This window comes from Phyllobates terribilis, unplaced genomic scaffold (genome assembly GCF_046119375.1).
Source record: "Phyllobates terribilis strain yellow unplaced genomic scaffold, ASM4611937v1 Scaffold_10__3_contigs__length_209671492, whole genome shotgun sequence".
NCBI lineage: Eukaryota > Metazoa > Chordata > Amphibia > Anura > Dendrobatidae > Phyllobates > Phyllobates terribilis.
Genome location: NW_027362770.1, coordinates 24,870,639 through 24,883,377, shown reverse-complemented (window position 1 = coordinate 24,883,377; position 12,739 = coordinate 24,870,639).

The following is a 12,739-nucleotide window of genomic DNA, read 5'->3' as shown; positions in this document are numbered from 1 at the left end:
AATAGTTGTCCTGACGCTAACCCTAGTTGTCCTGACGCTAACCCTACTTGTCCTGACGCTAACCCTAGTTGTCCTGACGCTAACCCTACTTGTCCTGACGCTAACCCTAGTTGTCCTGACGCTAACCCTAGTTGTCCTGACGCTAACCCTACTTGTCCTGACGCTAACCCTAGTTGTCCTGACGCTAACCCTAGTTGTCCTGACGCTAACCCTAGTTGTCCTGACGCTAACCCTAGTTGTGCTGACGCTAACCCTAGTTGTCCTGACGCTAACCCTACTTGTCCTGACGCTAACCCTACTTGTCCTGGCGCTAACCCCAGTTGTCCTGGCGCTAACCCTAGTTGTCCTGGCTCTAACCCTAGTTGTCCTGACGCTAACCCTAGTTGTCCTGACGCTAACCCTAGTTCTCCTGACGCTAACCCTAGTTGTCCTGACGCTTACCCTAGTTGTCCTGACGCTAACCCTAGTTGTCCTGACGCTAACCCTAGTTGTCCTGACGCTAACCCTAGCTGTCCTGACGCTAACCCTAGCTGTCCTGACGCTAACCCTAGTTGCCCTGACGCTAACCCTAGTTGTCCTGACGCTAACCCTAGCTGTCCTGGCGCTAACCCTAGTTGTCCTGGCGCTAACCCTAGTTGTCCTGGCGCTAACCCTAGTTGTCCTGATGCTAACCCTATTTGTCCTGGCGCTAACCCTAGTTGTCCTGGCGCTAACCCTAGTTGTCCTGGCGCTAACCCTAGTTGTCCTGGTGCTAACCCTATTTGTCCTGGCGCTAACCCTAGTTGTCCTGGCGCTAACCCTAGTTGTCCTGGCGCTAACCCTAGTTGTCCTGGCGCTAACCCTAGTTGTCCTGGCGCTAACCCTAGTTGTCCTGGCGCTAACCCTAGTTGTCCTGACGCTAACCCTAGTTGTCCTGACGCTAACCCGAGTTGTCCTGACGCTAACCCTAGTTGTCCTGACGCTAACCCTAGTTGTCCTGAAGCTAACCCTAGTAGTCCTGACGCTAACCCTAGTTGTCCTGACGCTAACCCTAGTTGTCCTGATGCTAACCCTAGTTGTCCTGATGCTAACCCTAGTTGTCCTGACGCTAACCCTAGTTGTCCTGACGCTAACCCTACTTGTCCTGACGCTAACCCTAGTTGTCCTGACGCTAACCCTACTTGTCCTGACGCTAACCCTAGTTGTCCTGACGCTAACCCTAGTTGTCCTGACGCTAACCCTACTTGTCCTGACGCTAACCCTAGTTGTCCTGACGCTAACCCTAGTTGTCCTGACGCTAAGCCTACTTGTCCTGACGCTAACCCTGCTTGTTCTGACGCTAACCCTAGTTGTCCTGACGCTAACCCTAGTTGTCCTGACGCTAAACCTACTTGTCCTGACGCTAACCCTAGTTGTCCTGACGCTAACCCTACTTGTCCTGACGCTAACCCTAGTTGTCCTGACGCTAACCCTAGTTGTCCTGACGCTAACCCTACTTGTCCTGACGCTAACCCTAGTTGTCCTGATGCTAACCCTAGTTGTCCTGACGCTAACCCTACTTGTCCTGATGCTAACCCTAGTTGTCCTGACGCTAACCCGAGTTGTCCTGACGCTAACCCTAGTTGTCCTGACGCTAACCCGATTTGTCCTGACGCTAACCCTCGTTGTCGTGACGCTAACCCTAGGTGTCCTGACGCTAACCCTAGTTGTCGTGACGCTAACCCTAGTTGTCCTGACGCTAACCCTAGTTGTCCTGACGCTAACCCTAGTTGTCCTGACTCTAACCCTAGTTGTCCTGAAGCTAACCCTAGTTGTCCTGACGCTAACCCTAGTTGTCGTGACGCTAACCCTAGGTGTCCTGACGCTAACCCTAGTTGTCGTGACGCTAACCCTAGTTGTCCTGACGCTAACCCTATATGTCCTGACGCTAACCCTAGTTGTCCTGACGCTAACCCTAGTTGTCGTGACGCTAACCCTAGTTGTCCTGACGCTAACCCTAGTTGTCCTGACGCTAACCCTAGTTGTCCTGATGCTAACCCTAGTTGTCGTGACGCTAACCCTAGTTGTCCTGACGCTAACCCTAGTTGTCCTGACGCTAACCCTAGTTGTCCTGATGCTAACCCTAGTTGTCCTGACGCTAACCCTAGTTGTCCTGACGCTAACCCTACTTGTCCTGACGCTAACCCTAGTTGTCCTGACGCTAACCCTAGTTGTCCTGACGCTAACCCTACTTGTCCTGACGCTAACCCTAGTTGTCCTGGCGCTAACCCTAGTTGTCCTGGCGCTAACCCTAGTTGTCCTGGTGCTAACCCAAGTTGTCATGGCGCTAACCCTAGTTGTCCTGGTGCTAACCCTAGTTGTCCTGGCGCTAACCCTAGTTGTCTTGGCGCTAACCCTAGTTGTCCTGGCGCTAACCCTAGTTGTCCTGGCGCTAACCCTAGTTGTCCTGACGCTAACCCTAGTTGTCCTGGCGCTAACCCTAGTTGTCCTGGCGCTAACCCTAGTTGTCCTGGTGCTAACCCTAGTTGTCCTGGCGCTAACCCTAGTTGTCCTGGTGCTAACCCTAGTTGTCCTGGCGCTAACCCTAGTTGTCCTGGCGCTAACCCTAGTTGTCCTGGCGCTAACCCTAGTTGTCCTGGCGCTAACCCTAGTTGTCCTGACGCTAAACCTAGTTGTCCTGATGCTAACCCGAGTTGTCCTGACGCTAACCCTAGTTGTCCTGACGCTAACCCTAGTTGTCCTGAAGCTAACCCTAGTAGTCCTGACGCTAACCCTAGTTGTCCTGACGCTAACAATAGTTGTCCTGACGCTAACCCTAGTTGTCCTGATGCTAACCCTAGTTGTCCTGACGCTAACCCTAGTTGTCCTGACGCTAACCCTACTTGTCCTGACGCTAACCCTAGTTGTCCTGACGCTAACCCTACTTGTCCTGACGCTAACCCTACTTGTCCTGACGCTAACCCTAGTTGTCCTGACGCTAACCCTACTTGTCCTGACGCTAACCCTAGTTGTCCTGACGCTAACCCTAGTTGTCCTGACGCTAAGCCTACTTGTCCTGACGCTAACCCTGCTTGTTCTGATGCTAACCCTAGTTGTCCTGACGCTAACCCTAGTTGTCCTGACGCTAAACCTACTTGTCCTGACGCTAACCCTAGTTGTCCTGACGCTAACCCTACTTGTCCTGACGCTAACCCTACTTGTCCTGACGCTAACCCTAGTTGTCCTGACGCTAACCCTAGTTGTCCTGACGCTAACCCTAGTTGTCCTGACGCTAACCCTACTTGTCCTGACGCTAACCCTAGTTGTCCTGACGCTAACCCTACTTGTCCTGACGCTAACCCTAGTTGTCCTGACGCTAACCCGAGTTGTCCTGACGCTAACCCTAGTTGTCCTGACGCTAACCCGATTTGTCCTGACGCTAACCCTCGTTGTCGTGACGCTAACCCTAGGTGTCCTGACGCTAACCCTAGTTGTCGTGACGCTAACCCTAGTTGTCCTGACGCTAACCCTAGTTGTCCTGACGCTAACCCTAGTTGTCCTGACTCTAACCCTAGTTGTCCTGAAGCTAACCCTAGTTGTCCTGACGCTAACCCTAGTTGTCGTGACGCTAACCCTAGGTGTCCTGACGCTAACCCTAGTTGTCGTGACGCTAACCCTAGTTGTCCTGACGCTAACCCTAGTTGTCCTGACGCTAACCCTAGTTGTCCTGACGCTAACCCTAGTTGTCCTGACGCTAACCCTAGTTGTCCTGACGCTAACCCTAGTTGTCGTGACGCTAACCCTAGTTGTCCTGACGCTAACCCTAGTTGTCCTGACGCTAACCCTAGTTGTCCTGACGCTAACCCTAGTTGTCGTGACGCTAACCCTAGTTGTCCTGACGCTAACCCTAGTTGTCGTGACGCTAACCCTAGTTGTCCTGACGCTAACCCTTGTTGTCGTGATGCTAACCCTAGTTGTTCTGACGCTAACCCTAGTTGTCCTGACGCTAACCCTAGTTGTCCTGACGCTAACCCTAGTTGTCGTGATGCTAACCCTAGTTGTCCTGATGCTCACCCTAGTTGTGACGCTAACCCTAGTTGTCCTGACGCTAACCCTAGTTGTCCTGACGCTAACCCTAGTTGTGACGCTAACCCTAGTTGTCCTGACGCTAACCCTAGTTGTCCTGACGCTAACCCTAGTTGTCCTGACGCTAACCCTAGTTGTCGTGACGCTAACCCTAGTTGTCCTGACGCTAACCCTAGTTGTCCTGACGCTAACCCTAGTTGTCGTGACGCTAACCCTAGTTGTCGTGACGCTAACCCTAGTTGTCCTGACGCTAACCCTAGTTGTCCTGACGCTAACCCCAGTTGTCCTGACGCTAACCCTAGTTGTTGTGACGCTAACCCTAGTTGTCGTGACGCTAACCCTAGTTGTCCTGACGCTAACCCTAGTTGTCGTGACGCTAACCCTAGTTGTCCTGACGCTAACCCTAGTTGTCCTGACGCTAACCCTAGTTGTCCTGACGCTAACCCTAGTTGTCCTGATGCTAACCCTAGTTATCCTGAAGCTAACCCTAGTTGTCCTGACGCTAACCCTAGTTGTCCTGACGCTAACCCTAGTTGTCCTGACGCTAACCCTAGTTGTCCTGACGCTAACCCTAGTTGTCCTGACGCTAACCCTAGTTGTCCTGACGCTAACCCTAGTTGTGACGCTAACCCTAGTTGTCCTGACGCTAACCCTAGTTGTACTGACGCTAACCCTAGTTGTCCTGACGCTAACCCTAGTTGTCGTGACGCTAACCCTAGTTGTCCTGACGCTAACCCTAGTTGTCGTGACGCTAACCCTAGTTGTCCTGACGCTAACCCTAGTTGTCCTGATGCTATCCCTAGTTGTCGTGACGCTAACCCTAGTTGACGTGACGCTAACCCTAGTTGTCCTGAAGCTAACCCTAGTTGTCCTGACGCTAACCCTAGTTGTCCTGACGCTAACCCTAGTTGTCCTGACGCTAACCCTAGTTGTCCTGACTCTAACCCTAGTTGTCCTGAAGCTAACCCTAGTTGTCCTGACGCTAACCCTAGTTGTCGTGACGCTAACCCTAGGTGTCCTGACGCTAACCCTAGTTGTCGTGACGCTAACCCTAGTTGTCCTGACGCTAACCCTATATGTCCTGACGCTAACCCTAGTTGTCCTGACGCTAACCCTAGTTGTCGTGACGCTAACCCTAGTTGTCCTGACGCTAACCTTAGTTGTCCTGATGCTAACCCTAGTTGTCCTGACGCTAACCCTAGTTGTCCTGACGCTAACCCTAGTTGTCCTGATGCTAACCCTAGTTGTCCTGACGCTAACCCTAGTTGTCCTGACGCTAACCCTACTTGTCCTGACGCTAACCCTAGTTGTCCTGACGCTAACCCTACATGTCCTGACGCTAACCCTAGTTGTCCTGACGCTAACCCTAGTTGTCCTGACGCTAAACCTACTTGTCCTGACGCTAACCCTAGTTGTCCTGACGCTAACCCTACTTGTCCTGACGCTAACCCTACTTGTCCTGACGCTAACCCTACTTGTTCTGACGCTAACCCTAGTTGTCCTGACGCTAACCCTAGTTGTCCTGACGCTAACCCTACTTGTCCTGACGCTAACCCTAGTTGTCCTGGCGCTAACCCTAGTTGTCCTGGCGCTAACCCTAGTTGTCCTGGTGCTAACCCAAGTTGTCATGGCGCTAACCCTAGTTGTCCTGGTGCTAACCCTAGTTGTCCTGGCGCTAACCCTAGTTGTCTTGGCGCTAACCCTAGTTGTCCTGGCGCTAACCCTAGTTGTCCTGGCGCTAACCCTAGTTGTCCTGGCGCTAACCCTAGTTGTCCTGGTGCTAACCCTAGTTGTCCTGACGCTAACCCTACTTGTCCTGACGCTAACCCTAGTTGTCCTGGCGCTAACCCTAGTTGTCCTGGCGCTAACCCTAGTTGTCCTGGTGCTAACCCTAGTTGTCCTGGCGCTAACCCTAGTTGTCCTGGCGCTAACCCTAGTTGTCCTGGCGCTAACCCTAGTTGTCCTGGCGCTAACCCTAGTTGTCCTGGCGCTAACCCTAGTTGTCCTGGCGCTAACCCTAGTTGTCCTGACGCTAACCCTAGTTGTCCTGATGCTAACCCGAGTTGTCCTGACGCTAACCCTAGTTGTCCTGACGCTAACCCTAGTTGTCCTGAAGCTAACCCTAGTAGTCCTGACGCTAACCCTAGCTGTCCTGACGCTAACCCTAGTTGTCCTGACGCTAACCCTAGTTGTCCTGGCGCTAACCCTAGTTGTCCTGGCGCTAACCCTAGTTGTCCTGACGCTAACCCTAGTTGTCCTGATGCTAACCCGAGTTGTCCTGACGCTAACCCTAGTTGTCCTGACGCTAACCCTAGTTGTCCTGAAGCTAACCCTAGTAGTCCTGACGCTAACCCTAGCTGTCCTGACGCTAACCCTAGTTGTCCTGACGCTAACCCTAGTTGTCCTGACGCTAACCCTAGTTGTCCTGACGCTAACCCTAGTTGTCCTGACGCTAAGCCTACTTGTCCTGACGCTAACCCTGCTTGTTCTGATGCTAACCCTAGTTGTCCTGACGCTAACCCTAGTTGTCCTGATGCTAAACCTACTTGTCCTGACGCTAACCCTAGTTGTCCTGACGCTAACCCTAGTTGTCCTGACGCTAACCCTAGTTGTCCTGACGCTAACCCTAGTTGTCCTGACGCTAACCCTAGTTGTCCTGACGCTAACCCTACTTGTCCTGACGCTAACCCTAGTTGTCCTGACGCTAACCCTACTTGTCCTGACGCTAACCCTAGTTGTCCTGACGCTAACCCGAGTTGTCCTGACGCTAACCCTAGTTGTCCTGACGCTAACCCGATTTGTCCTGACGCTAACCCTCGTTGTCGTGACGCTAACCCTAGGTGTCCTGACGCTAACCCTAGTTGTCGTGACGCTAACCCTAGTTGTCCTGACGCTAACCCTAGTTGTCCTGACGCTAACCCTAGTTGTCCTGACTCTAACCCTAGTTGTCCTGAAGCTAACCCTAGTTGTCCTGACGCTAACCCTAGTTGTCGTGACGCTAACCCTAGGTGTCCTGAAGCTAACCCTAGTTGTCGTGACGCTAACCCTAGTTGTCCTGACGCTAACCCTATATGTCCTGACGCTAACCCTAGTTGTCCTGACGCTAACCCTAGTTGTCGTGACGCTAACCCTAGTTGTCCTGACGCTAACCCTAGTTGTCCTGACGCTAACCCTAGTTGTCGTGACGCTAACCCTAGTTGTCCTGACGCTAACCCTAGTTGTCCTGACGCTAACCCTAGTTGTCCTGACGCTAACCCTAGTTGTCGTGACGCTAACCCTAGTTGTCCTGACGCTAACCCTAGTTGTCGTGACGCTAACCCTAGTTGTCCTGACGCTAACCCTTGTTGTCGTGATGCTAACCCTAGTTGTCCTGACGCTAACCCTAGTTGTCCTGACGCTAACCCTAGTTGTCGTGACGCTAACCCTAGTTGTCCTGATGCTAACCCTAGTTGTGACGCTAACCCTAGTTGTCCTGACCCTAACCCTAGTTGTCCTGACGCTAACCCTAGTTGTGACGCTAACCCTAGTTGTCCTGACGCTAACCCTAGTTGTACTGACGCTAACCCTAGTTGTCCTGACGCTAACCCTAGTTGTCGTGACGCTAACCCTAGTTGTCCTGACGCTAACCCTAGTTGTCCTGACGCTAACCCTAGTTGTCGTGACGCTAACCCTAGTTGTCCTGACGCTAACCCTAGTTGTCCTGACGCTAACCCTAGTTGTCCTGACGCTAACCCTAGTTGTCGTGACGCTAACCTTAGTTGTCGTGACGCTAACCCTAGTTGTCCTGACGCTAACCCTAGTTGTCCTGACGCTAACCCTAGTTGTCGTGACGCTAACCCTAGTTGTCCTGACGCTAACCCTAGTTGTCCTGACGCTAACCCTAGTTGTCCTGACGCTAACCCTAGTTGTCCTGACGCTAACCCTAGTTATCCTGACGCTAACCCTAGTTGTCCTGACGCTAACCCTAGTTGTCCTGACGCTAACCCTAGTTGTCCTAACGCTAACCCTAGTTGTCCTGACGCTAACCCTAGTTGTCCTGACGCTAACCCTAGTTGTCCTAACGCTAACCCTAGTTGTCCTGACGCTAACCCTAGTTGTCCTGACGCTAACCCTAGTTGTCCTGACGCTAACCCTAGTTGTCCTGACGCTAACCCTAGTTGTCGTGACGCTAACCCTAGTTGTCGTGACGCTAACCCTAGTTGTCGTGACGCTAACCCTAGTTGTCCTGACGCTAACCCTAGTTGTCCTGACGCTAACCCTAGTTGTCCTGACGCTAACCCTAGTTGTCGTGACGCTAACCCTAGTTGTCGTGACGCTAACCCTAGTTGTCCTGACGCTAACCCTAGTTGCCCTGACGCTAACCCTAGTTGTTGTGACGCTAACCCTAGGTGTCCTGACGCTAACCCTAGTTGTCGTGACGCTAACCCTAGTTGTCGTGACGCTAACCTTAGTTGTCCTGACGCTAACCCTAGTTGTCCTGACGCTAACCCTAGTTGTCCTGACGCTAACCCTAGTTGTCCTGACGCTAACCCTAGTTGTCCTGACGCTAACCCTAGTTGTCCTGACGGTAACCCTAGTTGTCCTGACGCTAACCCTAGTTGTCCTGACGCTAACCCTAGTTGTCGTGACGCTAACCCTAGTTGTCCTGACGCTAACCCTAGTTGTCCTGACGCTAACCCTAGTTGTCCTGACGCTAACCCTAGTTGTCGTGACGCTAACCCTAGTTGTCCTGACGCTAACCCTAGTTGTCCTGACGCTAACAGTAGTTGTCCTGACGCTAACCCTAGTTGTCGTGACGCTAACCCTAGTTGTCCTGACGCTAACCCTAGTTGTCCTGACGCTAACCCTAGTTGTGCTGACGCTAACCCTAGTTGTCGTGACGCTAACCCTAGTTGTCCTGACGCTAACCCTATATGTCCTGACGCTAACCCTAGTTGTCCTGACGCTAACCCTAGTTGTCCTGACGCTAAACCTAGTTGTCCTGACGCTAACCCTAGTTGTCCTGACGCTAACCCTAGTTGTCGTGACGCTAACCCTAGTTGTCCTGACGCTAACCCTAGTTGTCCTGACGCTAACCCTAGTTGTCGTGACGCTAACCCTAGTTGTCCTGACGCTAACCCTAGTTGTCGTGACGCTAACCCTTGTTGTCCTGACGCTAACCCTAGTTGTCGTGATGCTAACCCTAGTTGTCCTGACGCTAACCCTAGTTGTCCTGACGCTAACCCTAGTTGTCCTGACGCTAACCCTAGTTGTCCTGATGCTAACCCTAGTTGTGACGCTAACCCTAGTTGTCCTGACGCTAACCCTAGTTGTCCTGACGCTAACCCTAGTTGTTGTGACGCTAACCCTAGTTGTCCTGACGCTAACCCTAGTTGACGTGACGCTAACCCTAGTTGTCCTGAAGCTAACCCTAGTTGCCCTGACGCTAACCCTAGTTGTTGTGACGCTAACCCTAGGTGTCCTGACGCTAACCCTAGTTGTCGTGACGCTAACCCTAGTTGTCGTGACGCTAACCTTAGTTGTCCTGACGCTAACCCTAGTTGTCCTGACGCTAACCCTAGTTGTCCTGACGCTAACCCTAGTTGTCCTGACGCTAACCCTAGTTGTCCTGACGCTAACCCTAGTTGTCCTGACGGTAACCCTAGTTGTCCTGACGCTAACCCTAGTTGTCCTGACGCTAACCCTAGTTGTCGTGACGCTAACCCTAGTTGTCCTGACGCTAACCCTAGTTGTCCTGACGCTAACCCTAGTTGTCCTGACGCTAACCCTAGTTGTCGTGACGCTAACCCTAGTTGTCCTGACGCTAACCCTAGTTGTCCTGACGCTAACAGTAGTTGTCCTGACGCTAACCCTAGTTGTCGTGACGCTAACCCTAGTTGTCCTGACGCTAACCCTAGTTGTCCTGACGCTAACCCTAGTTGTGCTGACGCTAACCCTAGTTGTCGTGACGCTAACCCTAGTTGTCCTGACGCTAACCCTATATGTCCTGACGCTAACCCTAGTTGTCCTGACGCTAACCCTAGTTGTCCTGACGCTAACCCTAGTTGTGCTGACGCTAACCCTAGTTGTCGTGACGCTAACCCTAGTTGTCCTGACGCTAACCCTATATGTCCTGACGCTAACCCTAGTTGTCCTGACGCTAACCCTAGTTGTCCTGACGCTAACCCTAGTTGTCCTGACGCTAACCCTAGTTGTCCTGACGCTAACCCTAGTTGTCGTGACGCTAACCCTAGTTGTCCTGACGCTAACCCTAGTTGTCCTGACGCTAACCCTAGTTGTCCTGACGCTAACCCTAGTTGTCCTGACGCTAACCCTAGTTGTCGTGACGCTAACCCTAGTTGTCCTGACGCTAACCCTAGTTGTCCTGACGCTAACAGTAGTTGTCCTGACGCTAACCCTAGTTGTCGTGACGCTAACCCTAGTTGTCCTGACGCTAACCCTAGTTGTCCTGACGCTAACCCTAGTTGTGCTGACGCTAACCCTAGTTGTCGTGACGCTAACCCTAGTTGTCCTGACGCTAACCCTATATGTCCTGACGCTAACCCTAGTTGTCCTGACGCTAACCCTAGTTGTCCTGACGCTAAACCTAGTTGTCCTGACGCTAACCCTAGTTGTCCTGACGCTAACCCTAGTTGTCGTGACGCTAACCCTAGTTGTCCTGACGCTAACCCTAGTTGTCCTGACGCTAACCCTAGTTGTCGTGACGCTAACCCTAGTTGTCCTGACGCTAACCCTAGTTGTCGTGACGCTAACCCTAGTTGTCCTGACGCTAACCCTAGTTGTCGTGATGCTAACCCTAGTTGTCCTGACGCTAACCCTAGTTGTCCTGACGCTAACCCTAGTTGTCCTGACGCTAACCCTAGTTGTCCTGATGCTAACCCTAGTTGTGACGCTAACCCTAGTTGTCCTGACGCTAACCCTAGTTGTCCTGACGCTAACCCTAGTTGTCGTGACGCTAACCCTAGTTGTCGTGACGCTAACCCTAGTTGTCCTGACGCTAACCCTAGTTGACGTGACGCTAACCCTAGTTGTCCTGAAGCTAACCCTAGTTGCCCTGACGCTAACCCTAGTTGTTGTGACGCTAACCCTAGGTGTCCTGACGCTAACCCTAGTTGTCGTGACGCTAACCCTAGTTGTCGTGACGCTAACCTTAGTTGTCCTGACGCTAACCCTAGTTGTCCTGACGCTAACCCTAGTTGTCCTGACGCTAACCCTAGTTGTCCTGACGCTAACCCTAGTTGTCCTGACGCTAACCCTAGTTGTCCTGACGCTAACCCTAGTTGTCCTGACGGTAACCCTAGTTGTCCTGACGGTAACCCTAGTTGTCCTGACGCTAACCCTAGTTGTCGTGACGCTAACCCTAGTTGTCCTGACGCTAACCCTAGTTGTCCTGACGCTAACCCTAGTTGTCCTGACGCTAACCCTAGTTGTCCTGACGCTAACCCTAGTTGTCGTGACGCTAACCCTAGTTGTCCTGACGCTAACCCTAGTTGTCCTGACGCTAACCCTAGTTGTCGTGACGCTAACCCTAGTTGTCCTGACGCTAACCCTAGTTGTCCTGACGCTAACCCTAGTTGTGCTGACGCTAACCCTAGTTGTCGTGACGCTAACCCTAGTTGTCCTGACGCTAACCCTATATGTCCTGACGCTAACCCTAGTTGTCCTGACGCTAACCCTAGTTGTCCTGACGCTAAACCTAGTTGTCCTGACGCTAACCCTAGTTGTCCTGACGCTAACCCTAGTTGTCGTGACGCTAACCCTAGTTGTCCTGACGCTAACCCTAGTTGTCCTGACGCTAACCCTAGTTGTCGTGACGCTAACCCTAGTTGTCCTGACGCTAACCCTAGTTGTCGTGACGCTAACCCTAGTTGTCCTGACGCTAACCCTAGTTGTCGTGATGCTAACCCTAGTTGTCCTGACGCTAACCCTAGTTGTCCTGACGCTAACCCTAGTTGTCCTGACGCTAACCCTAGTTGTCCTGATGCTAACCCTAGTTGTGACGCTAACCCTAGTTGTCCTGACGCTAACCCTAGTTGTCCTGACGCTAACCCTAGTTGTCGTGACGCTAACCCTAGTTGTCCTGACGCTAACCCTAGTTGTCCTGACGCTAACCCTAGTTGTCGTGACGCTAACCCTAGTTGTCCTGACGCTAACCCTAGTTGTCCTGACGCTAACCCTAGTTGTCCTGATGCTAACCCTAGTTGTCGTGACGCTAACCCTAGTTGACGTGACGCTAACCCTAGTTGTCATGAAGCTAACCCTAGTTGTCCTGACGCTAACCCTAGTTGTCCTGACGCTAACCCTAGTTGTCCTGACGCTAACCCTAGTTGTCGTGACGCTAACCCTAGTTGTCCTGACGCTAACCCTAGTTGTCCTGACGCTAACCCTAGTTGTCCTGACGCTAACCCTAGTTGTCCTGACGCTAACCCTAGTTGTCCTGACGCTAACCCTAGTTGTCGTGACGCTAACCCTAGTTGTCCTGACGCTAACCCTAGTTGTCCTGACGCTAACCCTAGTTGTCCTGACGCTAACCCTAGTTGTCCTGACGCTAACCCTAGTTGTCCTGACGCTAACCCTAGTTGTCCTGACGCTAACCCTAGTTGTCGTGACGCTAACCCTAGTTGTCCTGACGCTAACCCTAGTTGTCCTGACGCTAACCCTAGTTGTCGTGACGCTAACCCTAGTTGTCCTGACG